Source organism: Xenopus laevis, chromosome 3L (assembly GCF_017654675.1).
Source record: "Xenopus laevis strain J_2021 chromosome 3L, Xenopus_laevis_v10.1, whole genome shotgun sequence".
NCBI lineage: Eukaryota > Metazoa > Chordata > Amphibia > Anura > Pipidae > Xenopus > Xenopus laevis.
Window position 1 is genome coordinate 133,612,959 of NC_054375.1, and position 14,865 is coordinate 133,627,823.

General features: G+C 42.5%; 1 protein-coding gene across 5 annotated transcripts in view; it reads right to left on the minus strand.

The window, feature by feature from the left end:
• Nucleotides 1-14,472, minus strand: part of LOC108711575 (PH and SEC7 domain-containing protein 2) — a 45,718-nt gene extending 31,246 nt beyond the window's left edge. Inside the window, exon 1 of one of the 5 annotated variants that reach the window (XM_018253451.2) lies at nucleotides 14,238-14,472. The gene's annotated coding sequence lies outside the window, so the exon portion shown is untranslated. Of the gene's footprint in view, nucleotides 1-368; nucleotides 597-12,890; nucleotides 13,027-14,237 lie in introns of those variants that run through there. The other 4 variants (XM_018253446.2, XM_018253447.2, XM_018253448.2 and 1 more) reach the window with 4 other exon arrangements.
• Between the last annotated feature and the right edge of the window lie 393 nt (nucleotides 14,473-14,865).

Below are 14,865 nucleotides of genomic sequence, written 5' to 3' on the forward strand. Positions count from 1 at the left end.
TTTTGCATGATGAAAGAAGCAACTTCTTCGCTACAGTCATTTTTTTTTTTAAAAAAGTGACTAATAATTGCTATTGAAAGCTGTGTTTGTTTCGTCTTTTCTGGGTTTCTGCTTCTACATTTTGAAACCATGTAGCAGGTGGCTTCCACTACTTTAGATCAGAATTGTGGAGGATATAAAAAAAATCAGACAGATTGAGAAATAACATTAAAACCAGTGACAATTTTAAATTGACAGATACTGGAATGTGGCTTATAATCATCGGTTCTTTAATTATGCATAACAATTTATAGGCAGAGTACCCCTTTATCCAGAACCAACTACAAGCATAGAGAAACTGGCTCAGAGAGATATAATGGATGACTTACATCTACTTACCGACGGTGAGGGCAGTACCAGAACACACAGAGCTAGGTTTCTTTCACTCGCTGTTAACTTGCTCTCCACAAATAAAGAGATATTATATTCCCCACCCCGTTAGTGTCTTTCATACTTCCTGTCTGTATCTTCTAGCGAGGGCAAGCAGCGTGGGAGGAGCACAGTCAAAAACTCACATTCTCACTTTTCGTCCTCTGCATTATTAAACTGCTTCAACGTAACGGAGGAGAGAACAAGATGATGACATACAAGTCAACAGGAAGGGAGAAATGAGCTTCTCTTACCCTGGCACATCACACATACCCCTATTGTGAAATAATATTTTAGAGAGGGCCTCCACCCATAAATAGTAGTTTTAAAACAACAGAAAAAGCCTAATTGGAAGCAACAATATTAACATTTAAAATAACTTAAACCACAAATTAAAGGGGTGGTTCACCTTTAAGTAAACGTTCAGTATGTTACAGAATGGCCAATTCGAAGCAACTTTTCCATTGGTTTTCATTATTTATTTTTTATCGTTTTATAATTATTTGCCTTTTTCTTCTGACTCTTTCCAGCTTTCAGATGGGCGTTGCTGACCCCATCTAAAAAGCAAATGCTCTGTAAGGCTACACACTTATTAGTACTGCTACTTCTTATTGCTCATCTTTATAATCAGGTCCTATCCTATTTATATTCCAGTCTTTTAATCAAATCAATGCATGGTTGCTAGGGTAATTTGGACCCTAGCAACTAGATGGCTGAAATTGCAAACTGGAGAGATGCTGTATAAATATCTAAATAACTCAAAAGCCTTAAATAATAAAAAATGAAAACCAATTGCAACTTGTCTCAGAATATCACTCTCTACATCATACTAAAAGTTAACTCAAAGGTGAACAACCCCTTTAAGGCCGGGTGTTTATATCACTAGCCTGTGGTAGAATACTGTGTAGGCTGAATTTCTGAAACCTGGACCAAACCTAGACCATGTACCTGCAACCTGTATCAGACCTGTTACCTGATCTGCCCCGTAACTACCTTATCTATTGGGGCATTTACTAAGAGTAAAGGTGCCCATAGATGCACCGACAATATCATACAAAATAATTTCAAAATTCGGTTTGTGTATGGTGGGAGGCATGCCGACCAATATCGGCAGAAAGCTTGGGAATCGTTTGGCTCATCAATCGGGCTGGTTGTAATGTTAATGCTGAATCGTCAGATACAGGTAGAATTTTATTGTTTCTACCTGTGTATCTGACGGTTCAGCTCTACACGTGTGTATTGAAACGACAGTCTTTCCTGGAAAGATCTTTTCCAGGAAAGATCGTAATTGTAACGTCTGTGGCCACTTTAAGTGCTCTAATAGGCACAAAACACATTTGACCCTTTTCTTTCAGGTCCTAATAAATTATTTTGTACTTTAAACTACTATTGTTTTGATTTTTGGGAACCTCATACCACATTTCTATGCTTCAGTTGGAACGGACCAGCTCCAGACTGGCAATCTGTGGGTTCTGGCAAATGCCAGAGGGGCTGCTGTAAGATGCCATAGACAGTTACTAATTTAGTGGGCTGGTGGGGGGCTGTTTGGCCTCTGAGATTCAAAATAGGCCCTGGCATTTCTAGTAAACAGTCTAAACCTGAAACTGACATAGCTGAATGTGGACATGACGTCATCAATATACCAGGGTTGAAAGAGTAAAGGAGTTGCTTATATTCATACCTGCACCCATACCCGCATCAGCAAATCCTACTCACAGCCTAATAAATACCAGGGAAGTCCTGAATAGTAGGATAAGACAAAAATGTCTTTTTATTCTTAAAATCAATCTGCTTTCTTGTTTGCATGGACAATCAGTTGGTATTTTATGCTTCCAAAGTAATCGTATTTATCCAACTCCCTAAGTATTTCAACTGCATTGGATTGGCCTTTATTTTATTCTGTAAAAATAAAAAAGTATGATATTGTCATATAATAAGGCTGTTCATACAATCACGCACAAGGGTGTATTCATAAAAGTGATGGAAAAATCTAGAACAGTACTAGCACTTTGGTGCAATGCCCAACGCCTTGGGCTACAGATCACATGATTCCTACCCAAACACAGTGAACTGTAAATACTGGGATGGCTGGAGGTGTCTTCTGTGCCAGGTCCTACATTTACTATGCAAAAACCCATGTTGTTTGGATTCAGCCATCCTCTAGCCCAGGGATCCCCAACCTTTTGAACCCGTGAGCAACATTCAGAAGTAAAAGGATTTGGGGAGCAACACAAGCAGGAAAAATGTTCTTGGGGTGCCAAATAAGGGCTGTGATTGGCCATTTGGTAGCCCCTATGTGGATTGTCAATCTACATTGAGGCTCTGTTTGGCAGTAAACCTGGTTTTTATAAAACCAAAACTTGCCTCTAATCCCAGAATTCAAAAAATAAGCACCTGCTTTGAGGCCACTGGGAGCAACATCCAAGGGGTTGGAGAGCAACATGTTACTCACGAGCTACTTGTTCAGGATCACTGCTCTAGCCAACTGAATAATACTTAGATTCCATAACAGAATGTGACCATCATTGTCCTAAATGGTCACAGTTTTAGTTTCTGAGATCAAAGAATAAATGCAAGAATGTTAAGACTCACATTTTATCAACCAATGATAAGAATTTTACCAGTATTATCCTATGAATGACGGATTATGCCCATTTTGCTACCACTCAGATGGAAGTGATAAGAGCTGCTGCTGCTGCATGGGTTTTACAGTTCGGAAGAAAAAAAGCATATGGTTTAAAACACATTAGATCCTCCCAAAATATAATTTTGGCCCTGGTTTGTTGATGCACTTCCACTACAAATCGAATGTCTGTTTGAACACTGTAACCAGATGATGGTTCTTCTGAATTGTCAGGGCTTAAAGCTCAGCTCCCTGGGACCGAAAATGACTTTGTCAAGGGGATGGCTCATTTCCAAATCCAACCAACAGTCGTTGAGTAATACCCCCTTTGCAGTGACTAAATTATAGAAAACTGTGAAAAATGTCCAAGATGGCGAGGAGGCATGAAGCAAAGTGCCACGGGAGGAAATGCAACTGCCGACATGTGACTGAGCCAGGTGCATAAACAATGCAGCCACAGGCCCAGACATATATGTTACAGCCTGGCACGGGGCAGGCATGCTGTTTCCACATCTAAAGCCTTGAAAAGCAGGACGTTCAGGCCGCACTTACCAAGGTTTATCTTGCATTTTTAGTGTTTAAAAAAAATCTGCTGCAGAGATTGTTTGTTTGCTCCATGTTAGCCTATTGCCCGGTGTAACTTGCTCAGAGGAAACAGTGACTATTTGTCACTATTAAGAAGCAATTTCCTAAGCTTCCAGATCCCCTGCTCTGCCGTATGCATCACTGCTTGATTCATAACTGCACACACGTCACTTGTCTGCATTTTATGGCCGAAAATCTGTACAAGATCCAGTGTACGGTTTTTGCTAATTGTATGGTACATGACTGTAAATATATACACAGAGTTAGCAGAGCACTTGAAGATTTAGGAACACTTTGTGGCACTGATTGCAGTTACATGATATCAGTGCAGCTCTTATAGCTGGATTTTCTAGTAATAGTGACCTGTGCCTCCAGCGTAGTTAAATGTCGAAAGCAAAATACAACTGCATGGGAGACACTTGGGAGCCTTTTGACACTGGCAAACCATTTTGATAGAGAATTCCCAAGCCATTATTCGTGTAACCAATAGTCTTATGACTTCTTAAATCTGTAACTTGGCTAAACCCCCATAAACCAGTGGCTGTCAGACTTTTTTTTATTTCCGTTTTCCCTTAAAGAACCGACCTTTGGACAGAGTCCCCCTTTGTTTATAACAAGATTACAGATTTCAAAATAGTAGGGTATCCAAAACGCACTGCTAATTCAATTTAGGAAAGGAGTGCAACTTTCCCCCCCAATCAGTTTACCAATATCCTGATATGTGGATTTTATATTCTTGAAAATTGAGGAGAGCACTCAAAAGGCATATTATTGCTGTGGTTGTGCTTTTATTTGCTGACTACTAGTACACAACATGTTTCGGGTCTGTGTGCCCTTTATCAAGTGTTATAAAGGGCACACAGGCCCGTAACATGTTGTGTACTAGTAGTCGGCAAACAACCACAGCATTAATTTGCCTTTTAAAGTGCTCTCCTTAATTTTCAAGAATAAAAAGGTTATGGATATATTTGAAAACATTGGTATATCAGTCATTCAGTCATAGGTCCAAGGATATCAGCAAATACAGTCTCACCTCAAATCTTTCCCTAACTGACCTTCAACTAGACTTTTTTGAACGTATCTAGGAGGGCAAACAGGCATTCTCCAAAAAAAATCTTACCCTAACTGTCCTTCATTCCAACGGTTTTTGCAAAGTAGAGCAAGGGGTCAACTTTTGTGTTTTTAAAACACTTGAAATAGTATGGTAGTTATGCAGTAAAACTCCAAACAATGTAAAAGGCTCCATATTTGTAAAGAAGTTGTCTATTACTTAATAGATGAGGAATGGTAGTCACTAGGGGAAGCAAACTTTTTTAGGTGTCCCCACTGCCTTTTACCATGAGCTGTAGCTCCTTTTCCTAAGCACTGCGCATATGCCAGGTCAACGGCATGGACCAGATAAATCCCAGCAGGATTTGGATATGGATGATTTCTGGGTGACTGGTAACTGTTTTGGTTTGGTGGAATTTGGCCAAATCCAAACATAATTTGTTTGGTGTATCCTTATGTATTGTACAAACTAATAAAAGGTCAGGTATCTGCCCAGGGGCATCAAAACATTACCCTCCTTTGTGTGTTATACTCTGGTCTGCAAACTACATTCTAACAATCATTTAAAAGAGGCAGCACCAAAAAGGGTTAAAGTGCATTGATCGGCTTGCTTTGCTCCAGGGAGCCCAGGGTGCTGACAGATGCAGGCGAACACAAGTGTCTACAACAACAAGAGGTTGGTCAGAGAACACATGACATTAAGTAATAATTGGCAGATTTGCTTTCCTGATGTCTTGGTTAAGGATGTTACAATAAATATAATAATTTGCTGTGCCTTTAAAACTGTAGAAGAAATGTATACTGAAAAGTTATATTTCCTTGCAGTTTTGGGGTAGAGATCCCCTTTAAACGGTAAGGAAAGAACATATCCTAAAGCATTGTACAATGAATTGGGTAGAACCGAAACACTGTGGGGAGAAACAATTGCCAACAGGCATAGAGACATGAGATGAAAGGCCCCTGCCTGTAAGAGCTTACACTCAAAAGTATATCATCATTATATACTGTATATCATTAACCGAGGGTAGTGAAATGTTTAGGATGAAGCCATGGTGCTTAACCCCCCCAAAATGACAATATGAGTCAAAAAAAGACTAAAACCTATGCCCGTGCCAGTCTAGATAATGAACACACATAGGTAGTGTTTGCCCCAGCCCTGTAAGCTCTATTACTCTAGCTCAGGGGTCCCCAACCTTTTTTACCCGTGAGCCACATTCAAATGTAAAAAGTGTTGGGGAGCAACACAAGCAGGAAAAAGTCCCATGTGATGCCAAATAAGGGTTGTGATTGGCTATTTGGTAGCCCTTATATGGCCTGGCAGCCTACAGGAGGCTCTGCTTGGCACTATACTTAATTTTTATGCAATTAAAATGAGCTTCCAAGCCTGGAATTCAAAAATTAGCACCTGGTTTGAGGATACTGAGAGCAACATCCAAGGTGTTGAAGAGCAACATGCTGCTCACGAGCTACTGGTTGGGGATCACTGCTCTAGCTAAAGTCATTCAGTCAAAGCTCAGTACTTGCTATGATGGATTCCAGGTAGGGTTGCCACCTGGCCGGTATTTTACCAGCCTGGTCGGTAAAAATAATGGTTGATCCCAATGTTATTAATAGGTAAAAAGATAAATATATAGGACGGCAGGTATTTTTTTCCAGAAAAGATGGCAACCCTAATCCCAGGGCTACAGTCAATCTGTCTGTCTGTAGCTCATTTTGTTTCTACTAAGGCACGGGGCTGCTGTTTCACCTCCCGCAGACAGCAGCCCTATGCAACTAACATTCTAGGGCCCTCTGGTGTTGCATTTTCCCTTTATCTTGAATTGATAGGGAGCAGTGTTAAAGAAGAACTAAAGCCAGAAAATGTATGTGTCATATTTTATATCCTGAACTTATTGCACCAGCCTAAAGTTTCAGCTTGTCAATAGCAGCAATGATCCAGGACTTCAAACTTGTCACAGTGGGTCACCATCTTGGAAAGTGTCTGTGACACTCACATGCTCAGTGGGCTCTGAGCAGCTGTTGAGAAGCTAAGCTTAGGGGTCGTCACTAATTATCCAGCAGAAAATGAAGTTGGTCTGTAATATAAGCTGATGCTACAGGGCTGATTATTAAATTCTAATGCTAGTTGCACTGGTTTCTGTGCTGCCATGTAGTAATTATCAGTATTAATTACTAATCAGCCTTATATTGTGAAATTTCTATTCTATGTGTACTGTATATTGTGAGTTGGTCCCAGTAAGTGACAGCAGCACAGAGAATGTGCAGTGAATCAGCAGAAAAGAAGATGGGGAGCTACTGGGGCATCTTTGGAGACACAGATCTTTACTGATAAAGGGCTGTGGTTGCCTTAGGCTGGTACATAAGCACAAAACATCATGTACAACATTTCTAGCTACTTCTTTAGTTAGGCTTTAGTTCTCCTTTAAGGTAGACATACACTATTAGATCTGATCGTTTGGCATATTTTAACCTGATATGCCCATTAATGGCTGGGTTATATCGGGTTAATCTGATCGTTCAGCCATAGATTATAGGCTACGAATGGGCTCCGACGGGTCGCAGGACCGCATCCACTAGCCGATGCAGTCCTGGATCGAACATAAAAATCAAACTTGCCCGATCGATATGTGTGTGTGTGGGAGCCCTCACACACGAGCAGATAAACTGCTGAATCGATCTAAAGGACCAATATCGGCAGCTTTAATCTGCCCGTGTATGGCCACCTTAAGGGCAGAGACTATCACCTCTTCTTCGGGCGATCTCCTTGAAAAGCCTTCCCGCCGGCTAGAAGCTAAATCTCTGGTGTGTGCAAACACAACACCCCACAAGAGGGAACACTACACATGGCCACTGCCCCAGGCAAAGCACAGGATCACACAAGGTGTGATCCGTGACAGTTTTGAAGTGTAAAGTGTCATTTTTCACCTTCTAAAGCAGCTGTGGAATGGGGGGGGGGTCGCCGACTCCAGAGATAAGACTGAAAAATGTATCAACTAGGGATGCACCGAATCCAGGATTCGGTTCGGGATTCGGCCAAGATTCTGCCTTTTTCAGCAGGATTCGGCCGAATCCTTCTGCCCTGCCGAACCGAATCCGAATTTGCATATGCAAATTAGGGATGGGGAGGGAAATCACGTGACTTTTCGTCACAAAACAAGGAAGTAAATTTTTTCCCCCTTCCCACCCCTAATTTGCATATGCAAATTAGGGTTCGGATTCGGTTTGGATTCAGTTCGGTATTCGGCCGAATCTTTCACAAAGGATTCGGGGGTTCGGCCGAATTCAAAATAGTGGATTCGGTGCATCCCTAGTATCAACAAAATGTTGCAAGATTTGAACAGTTTAGAGTCTGCACCTGGATTACTGAGCTGCCAGATTGAAACACCAGAAAGTAATTGAAAAAAAGTCTTTATTTCTGGTGAACAATCTGAAAACAATTTAACTGAAAAAAGTGTTTGGATGGTGAACAACCCCTTTAAATAGACCCAATAGGCTGGTTATGCTCCCAATAAGGATTAATTATATCTTAGTTGGGATCAAGTACAAGGTATTGTTTTATTAATACAGAGAAAAAGGAAATCATTGTTAAAAAAATTGGATTATTTGGATAAAATGGAGTCTATGGGAGATGGCCTTTCCATAATTTAGAGCTTTCAGGATAACGGGTTTCCAGATAACGGAACACATACCTGTACAACATTTAACAATTACAGTAATCACCATTTATTGTTCATCAGTCTCCTACACGTTAGAACATATAAAGCAAATGAAGGTGGGAAACTGCACTGGCACAAAGTAGCAGCTATGTTAGAAAATAAGCCCCACTGCCCTTCATGGTTCTATGGGGGGGGGGGGGTTTGCAGTTTGGATTTCAGAGCCGTCGTTTAGATCCATGAGAAATTGGCCTGACCCTCAGCTGACTTCTCTCTGAACATTAGTGGCAACATTTGCAGTTGCTACATGTATGGCTGGAGCAAGGGATGACGGCACAGTGCAGATCAATGCCACAATGAGTGTTATCATGTGCCTAATGGTAAGTGTGGTGCATATCCTGTCATACGCACAGAGGGGGCTTCCTGCCGGGGTTTCACCACACTGCAGCTACTCACGGAACCGCACACAAACAACACACACGCTGCATCTACTCACAGAACTGCACACAAACAACAACACACACACACTGCAGCTCCTCACAGAACCACACACAAAAACACACAGACACACACACACACTGCAGCTACTCACAGAACTGCACACAAACAACACACACTGTCTGCAGCTACTCACAGAACTGCACACAAACACACTGCAGCTACTCACAGAACCGCACACACACTGTATCTACTCACAGAACTGCAAACAAACACACACAAACTACAGCTACTCACAGAACCTCACACAAACAACACACACACACTGCAGCTACTCACAGAACTACACACAAACAACACACACACACACACACTGCAGCTACTGCGTCTGCAGAGAGAACCGCACACACACCCAATGCTACTAGTGAGCAAACACAATGCACAGCTATGGAATTAAAGCCTGCCTGACATATGTCACTCACTGTAACAAGAACATTTCTGCAAGGATTACCGAGTTCAATGGCTTCTATTCTCTCCCGTAGTCTCTCTGTGGCCTTACAGCGACTTTTTGTTTCCCCTACTCAGCAGTTTCTCCCCTGTCCCTTCATTTGTTCAACCAGCACTGGGATTATCCATTGTACAAACAAACATTCCATAAGTAATGCAGATTATGTACCAACAGGTGTTTAAAGTTATATGTTAATGGTGAAGTGCGTTTCAACTCATCCTGATCATGTGCTTGAAGGGGTTGTTCCCCTTTAAATTAATTTTTAGTATGATGTATATGATGTATAGAGTGGTATTCTGGTTTTTATTTTTTGTGGGTTTTGAGTTATTTATCTTTTTATTCAACAACTCTCCAGTTTGCAAATTCAGCCATTTTATGGCTAGGGCCCAAATTACCTAGCAACATGCACTAATTTGAATAAGAGGTTGGAATATGAATAGGTGAGGGTCTGAATAAAAAGATGAGTAATAAGAAGTAACAATAACAATAGATTTGTTGCATTAGGGACAGGGCACATGCACAGATTCGGGGAGATTAGTAGCCATCGACAAATCTCCTCTTCTTCAGGGCGACAAATCTCCCCGAACTGCCTCCTGCCGGCTAGAATGTAAATCGGCAGCGGGATGGCACTTGGAGTGCTTCGTTTTCCGAAGTCACCCGAAGTTGCCTCACGAGGAAACTTCGGGCGACTTTGAGCGCCTTTTGATCAGGCGCCTTTGAAGTCATCGGCCATTGTTAGTGCTGAATCATCAGATACAGGTAGAATTCTATTGTTTCTATCTGTATATCTGACGATTCAGCTCTACACGTGTGTGTTGAAACAAACAATCTTTCCAGGAAAGATCGTAATTGTAACGTCTATGGCCACCTTTACATAGCATTTGTTTTTTTAGACAGGGTCAGTGGCCCCTATTTGAAAGCTGGAAAGAATCAAATAAGATCAAAAATGAAAAAAAAAAAAAAGAAAACAAATAATTCAAAAACTATAAAAAATAAAGATCAGTTGAAAATTGGTCAGAATTAGCCATTCTATAACATACTAAAAGTTAAGAAACTATAAAAAAACAAACAAATGAATTAAAATTAGCTTTTCTAAAAAATACTAAGTTAACTTAAAGGTGACCCACACCTTTAATCCAATATCCAGTAGTAGAACAGTGAGTGTTAATGTATACATCAGGGAGAGAGACAACCTCAGATGCTGCACAATTACAACTCCCAGCATATTGCCATGAGATAAATGCCATAACATAAGTTATAGTTCTTTATTTGCTGGAGCACCTGAGCCTTTTACCCAGTGAATCACACACAGCATGGTGGAACTGCTGGATAAATAGTATTTATGAGCTGAATCATCCCACACTCCAACCAAATTATACAGCCAATAGCATTGCTATTTGCTGACTCAGAATCCCTAAGGGTAGAGCTACACTGGCATTTTGACAGTAAATACCCAGAGTGGCACAAATAAAAGGGGAAAGTGGAAGCCATTAATACATTTTATGCTGATACCACAGATACAATATACGGCACTCAAAGAGTTAAAGCAACATGCTGCTGCTTCTTCTGGCTACTGAATGCTTGTACAGGTATGGGAGATGTTATCCAGAATGCTCGGGACCTGAGGGTTTCCGGATAACGGATCTTCATACCTAAAGGGTAAATGGGAAGATTCGGTGAGATTTAGTCGCCTGGCGACTAATCGCTTCTTCTTCTGGGCGTCAATCTCCATGATCTGCCTTCCCCTCGGCTATAGTGGGATGGCACTCGTGGTGCTTCGTTTTCCGAATTAGCCCAAAGGGACATCCCGCTGGCGATTTCTCATTATAGCTAGCGGGAAGGCAGATTGGGGGGATTGTAGCCCAGAAGAAGAGGCGATTAGTCGACAGGCGACTAAATCTCCCCGAGTCTCCCCATGTGCCCTTACCCAAAGTCTACTAGAAAATTGTGTAAACATTAAGTAAACTCAATAGGCTGGCTTTGCTTCCAATAAGGATTAATTATATCTTAGTTTGGCTCAAGTACAAGGTATTCAGAGCTTTTTGGATAACAGGTTTCCGGATAACGGGTCTCATACCTGTATTAGATATAGCATATAAGCCTATCCCCTACTATAGATCTTTTTTTTTATTGTACAATGGTTCCAGATATTATTATGGGATGTGTTTCAGATCGAATTTGTGAGCGGTTGAGGAATAAAAATGGGTGCGAGTGTCAGATGAGATTTGGGAAGCTTTAACATAGCAGATCACATCAGTGAGTGTGAATATGTATGACGTTCCTTGGAAGTGTTCCAGATGTGAGAAGGAAGCCATGAGATTCCGGGATCAAGGGATAACCGTATAGTGTTTCTCATTTGGGGAATGGTAGAGAGGGAGGGGGAGAAGAGTGAGTCGGCATCGTGTATTGAGTCAATAGCCCGTGACATTGTGCGAGGGGTCAAACAAACAGAAGTCTTATCTGGAGATACAGAGATTGTGGCTTATCCAGGCCCACTCCAGCAACAATCCCAATCTATATCACACAACTGCTGTATGTGACTGTGTGTAAAGCAGCCTTAGGACAATGGAAAATTAACTTGGCAGTTCTTTCTCACCTTTGCTTTCATTCCTTCCCCAAATGTTGTTGTGGTGGCTTGCACCTGTGAAGCACAAACACACGCTAGGGGCCCTGCACCAAATTCTATTCTTACAGTGGGATCAGTCACAAAAAAAGCCTTGCTAATGGTATGCAGAAATTCTTGTCCGACTGCTGACAACTTAAGTCCTCTGGCCATAGTGCCTGTAGTACGACAAAGTAAAGTCTGTAAAAAGTCAGTTTGTGTGTGAGAGGCCCCAGCTGTGGGTTCCCCTATTGCAGAGCTGCTTTATCTATTGGAATACAGAAATCATATGACTGGATATCAGAGGCCTTTGACTTCCTTTTAGTGGCTCTATAACTTCATACGGTAGCTCTATGGTTGTATACATCAGCCCTAAGGAATCATTCAGCAGCCCAATAATTGCATACAGCGGCCCAATGACTGCATAACGCACCCTATGACTACATACAGCAGCCCTATGACTACATACAGCGGCCCAATGACTGCATAACGCACCCTATGACTACATACAGCAGCCCTATGAGTTCATACGGCAGTCTTGAGTGCATACAGCATTCCTGACTGTATAAAACAGGCATATGACTGCATACATCAACCCTATGAGTGCATACAGCAGCCCTATGAGTGCATAAAGCAGCCCTGTGAGTGCATAAAGCAGCCCTATGATTGCATACATGAGCCATATGATTGCATACAGCAGCCCTATGATTGCATACAGCAGCCCTATGATTGCATACAGCAGCCCTATGATTGCATACAGCAGCCCTATGACTACATACAGCAGTCCTATGACTACATACAGCAGCCCTAAGATTGTATACAGCAGCGCTGACTGCATAAAACAGGCATATGACTGCATACATCAACCCTATGAATGCATACAGCAACCTTATGACTACATTCAGCAGCCCAATGAGTGCATTCAGCAGCCCTATGATTGCATACAGCCGTCCTATGATTGCATACAGTAGAGTCCTGCGCGGCTCCATTTTGTGTACCCGCAATCCGGACCCGCATTCTTACCCGCTTGGAACTGCTACCCAATCCTACATGCAAGTACCTAATCCGCAACCCGGACGCGACCCCATGACCATCAAGAATCAGGAAGTGCTGTCGTTGTAAACCGGAAGTGACATCATCAGAAGTAGACATGATCAGAAAAAAAGGAGTAAAACAGGAAGTGCTGTCATTGTAAACTGGAAGTGACGTCATTGGAAGTAGCTGTGACCAGAAAAAAGGAGTAAATATCACAATTGAGAAGACCCGCAAACCCGCGTCTTTAACCGCACCCAGAACTTCACCCCTCAACCCGCAAGGTACCGCAGGTTGTTACGGGTAACCAGCAGGTACCCGACCCCGCCGCAGGACTCTAGCATACAGCAGCCCAATAAGTTGCTAGGCTAGGTCAAACAATAAAAAATTAAAAATTGTCTCAGAATATCACTCTTTACATCATACTAAACTTTAATTTAAAGGTGAACAACCCCTTTAAACACTACAGGTTAATTATGGAAGTTATCGTGGACATTAAAGGGCAAGGCAAACCATCCAGCAAGGATTGACAGTTGCTTAATGCTTGCCATGGGAAAGATCATGAATGAAATTGAAGTCCTGCTCTTTTCGTTGTGAAAGAAGTAGCAATTGCAGTTTGTTTGGCACACGAGCTACACTGGCACACGAGCTACACTGGCGCTCTCCCAATAGGCACTAAGTCTGAATGGGAGAAATGCCAAGGCCTAAAGTGACACGTGACTGAGTTAGGGAGAGTTAGGGAGAGCGCTGGGTAAAGATTACGTTAACCTTGTAATGCGTCATGTGTACCTATGGCAGCACTAACACAAGCGTTAGAAACATTTCTGTTGGACCTTAAGCCAAAGCCTGAATGTAATAAACAGCGCCGGCAGACCTTGGGTCAGAAACCTGGGGATTCTGGAAGAAAAATTCTAAAAAGACCCCCAGGAAGAAGCTGCAAGAGTGCAATAAATGCACTAGATATGGGCACAACAGCACCTGGTACAAGTAGCTGAATGAGTGCCCTACAACAGTACACCAGTGTAGCTCATGATGTCACCTCATGATGTCACCTGCAACTCACTAATATTATAATCCAATGGGGAGTGAATAAAATGCAGCAGCAGCAGAACTGTGAGACAAATGGCCCATGCTCAGCTGCTCTGAATTATAAAGGTCCCACACTCCCAGTACCACCCTGAAATGGTACGTCTCGCTTAGATCTTACCGACGGGACATACCAATAACACTGGACCGTGGGGGTGATACAAATGCACTCAGCCCAAGGGTCAGCAAGCGGCTTTAGAGTAAAAGTCACGTCATTCCGCGGTAGCCAGGCGACGCTACAGGTTTACTCACCCATTCTGAGCTGTGTCTGTCACTAGACTCCTCTTCAACTCCCTGTCATTTATCCGCAGCGTCTCCCTTCTCCCCAGCTTTTTCCCTCCGCTTCTCCAATCCCGTCTGCAGGGTTACTATTTGTTTACGTTCAGTCACCTCGCCTCCCCCTCTTGTTGCTGCTGTCGCACCTTCCAGCTGTTGTACGTCCCGCACTTCCTACACTGACAGGCCGAGCGCGAAAGTCTGAAAGCGAAAGTTCCCTGACTCAGTCTGTCCTTCTGGGGCACTTCTGCTGCTGCTTCCGGGTATAAACACAGGCGGCTCCCTTGTTCCAACCCAGGAGTCATTACCATTACTTGATGTCTGTGTGTAGCACTCAGTATAGCTTGTATAATACAGGGCAGGGAGAGATGGTGCCTATAGTAACAGTGGGATAATAGTCTCTGGGAAGGGAGTGTGACTGTGGGATAGCAGGTATAGTAGGGAGAGATGGTGCCTATAGTAACAGTGGGATAATAGTCTCTGGGAAGGGAGTGTGACTGTGGGATAGCAGGTATAGTAGGGAGAGATGGTGCCTATAGTAACAGTGGGATTATAGTCTCTGGGAAGGGAGTGTGACTGTGGGATAGCAGGTATAGTAGGGAGA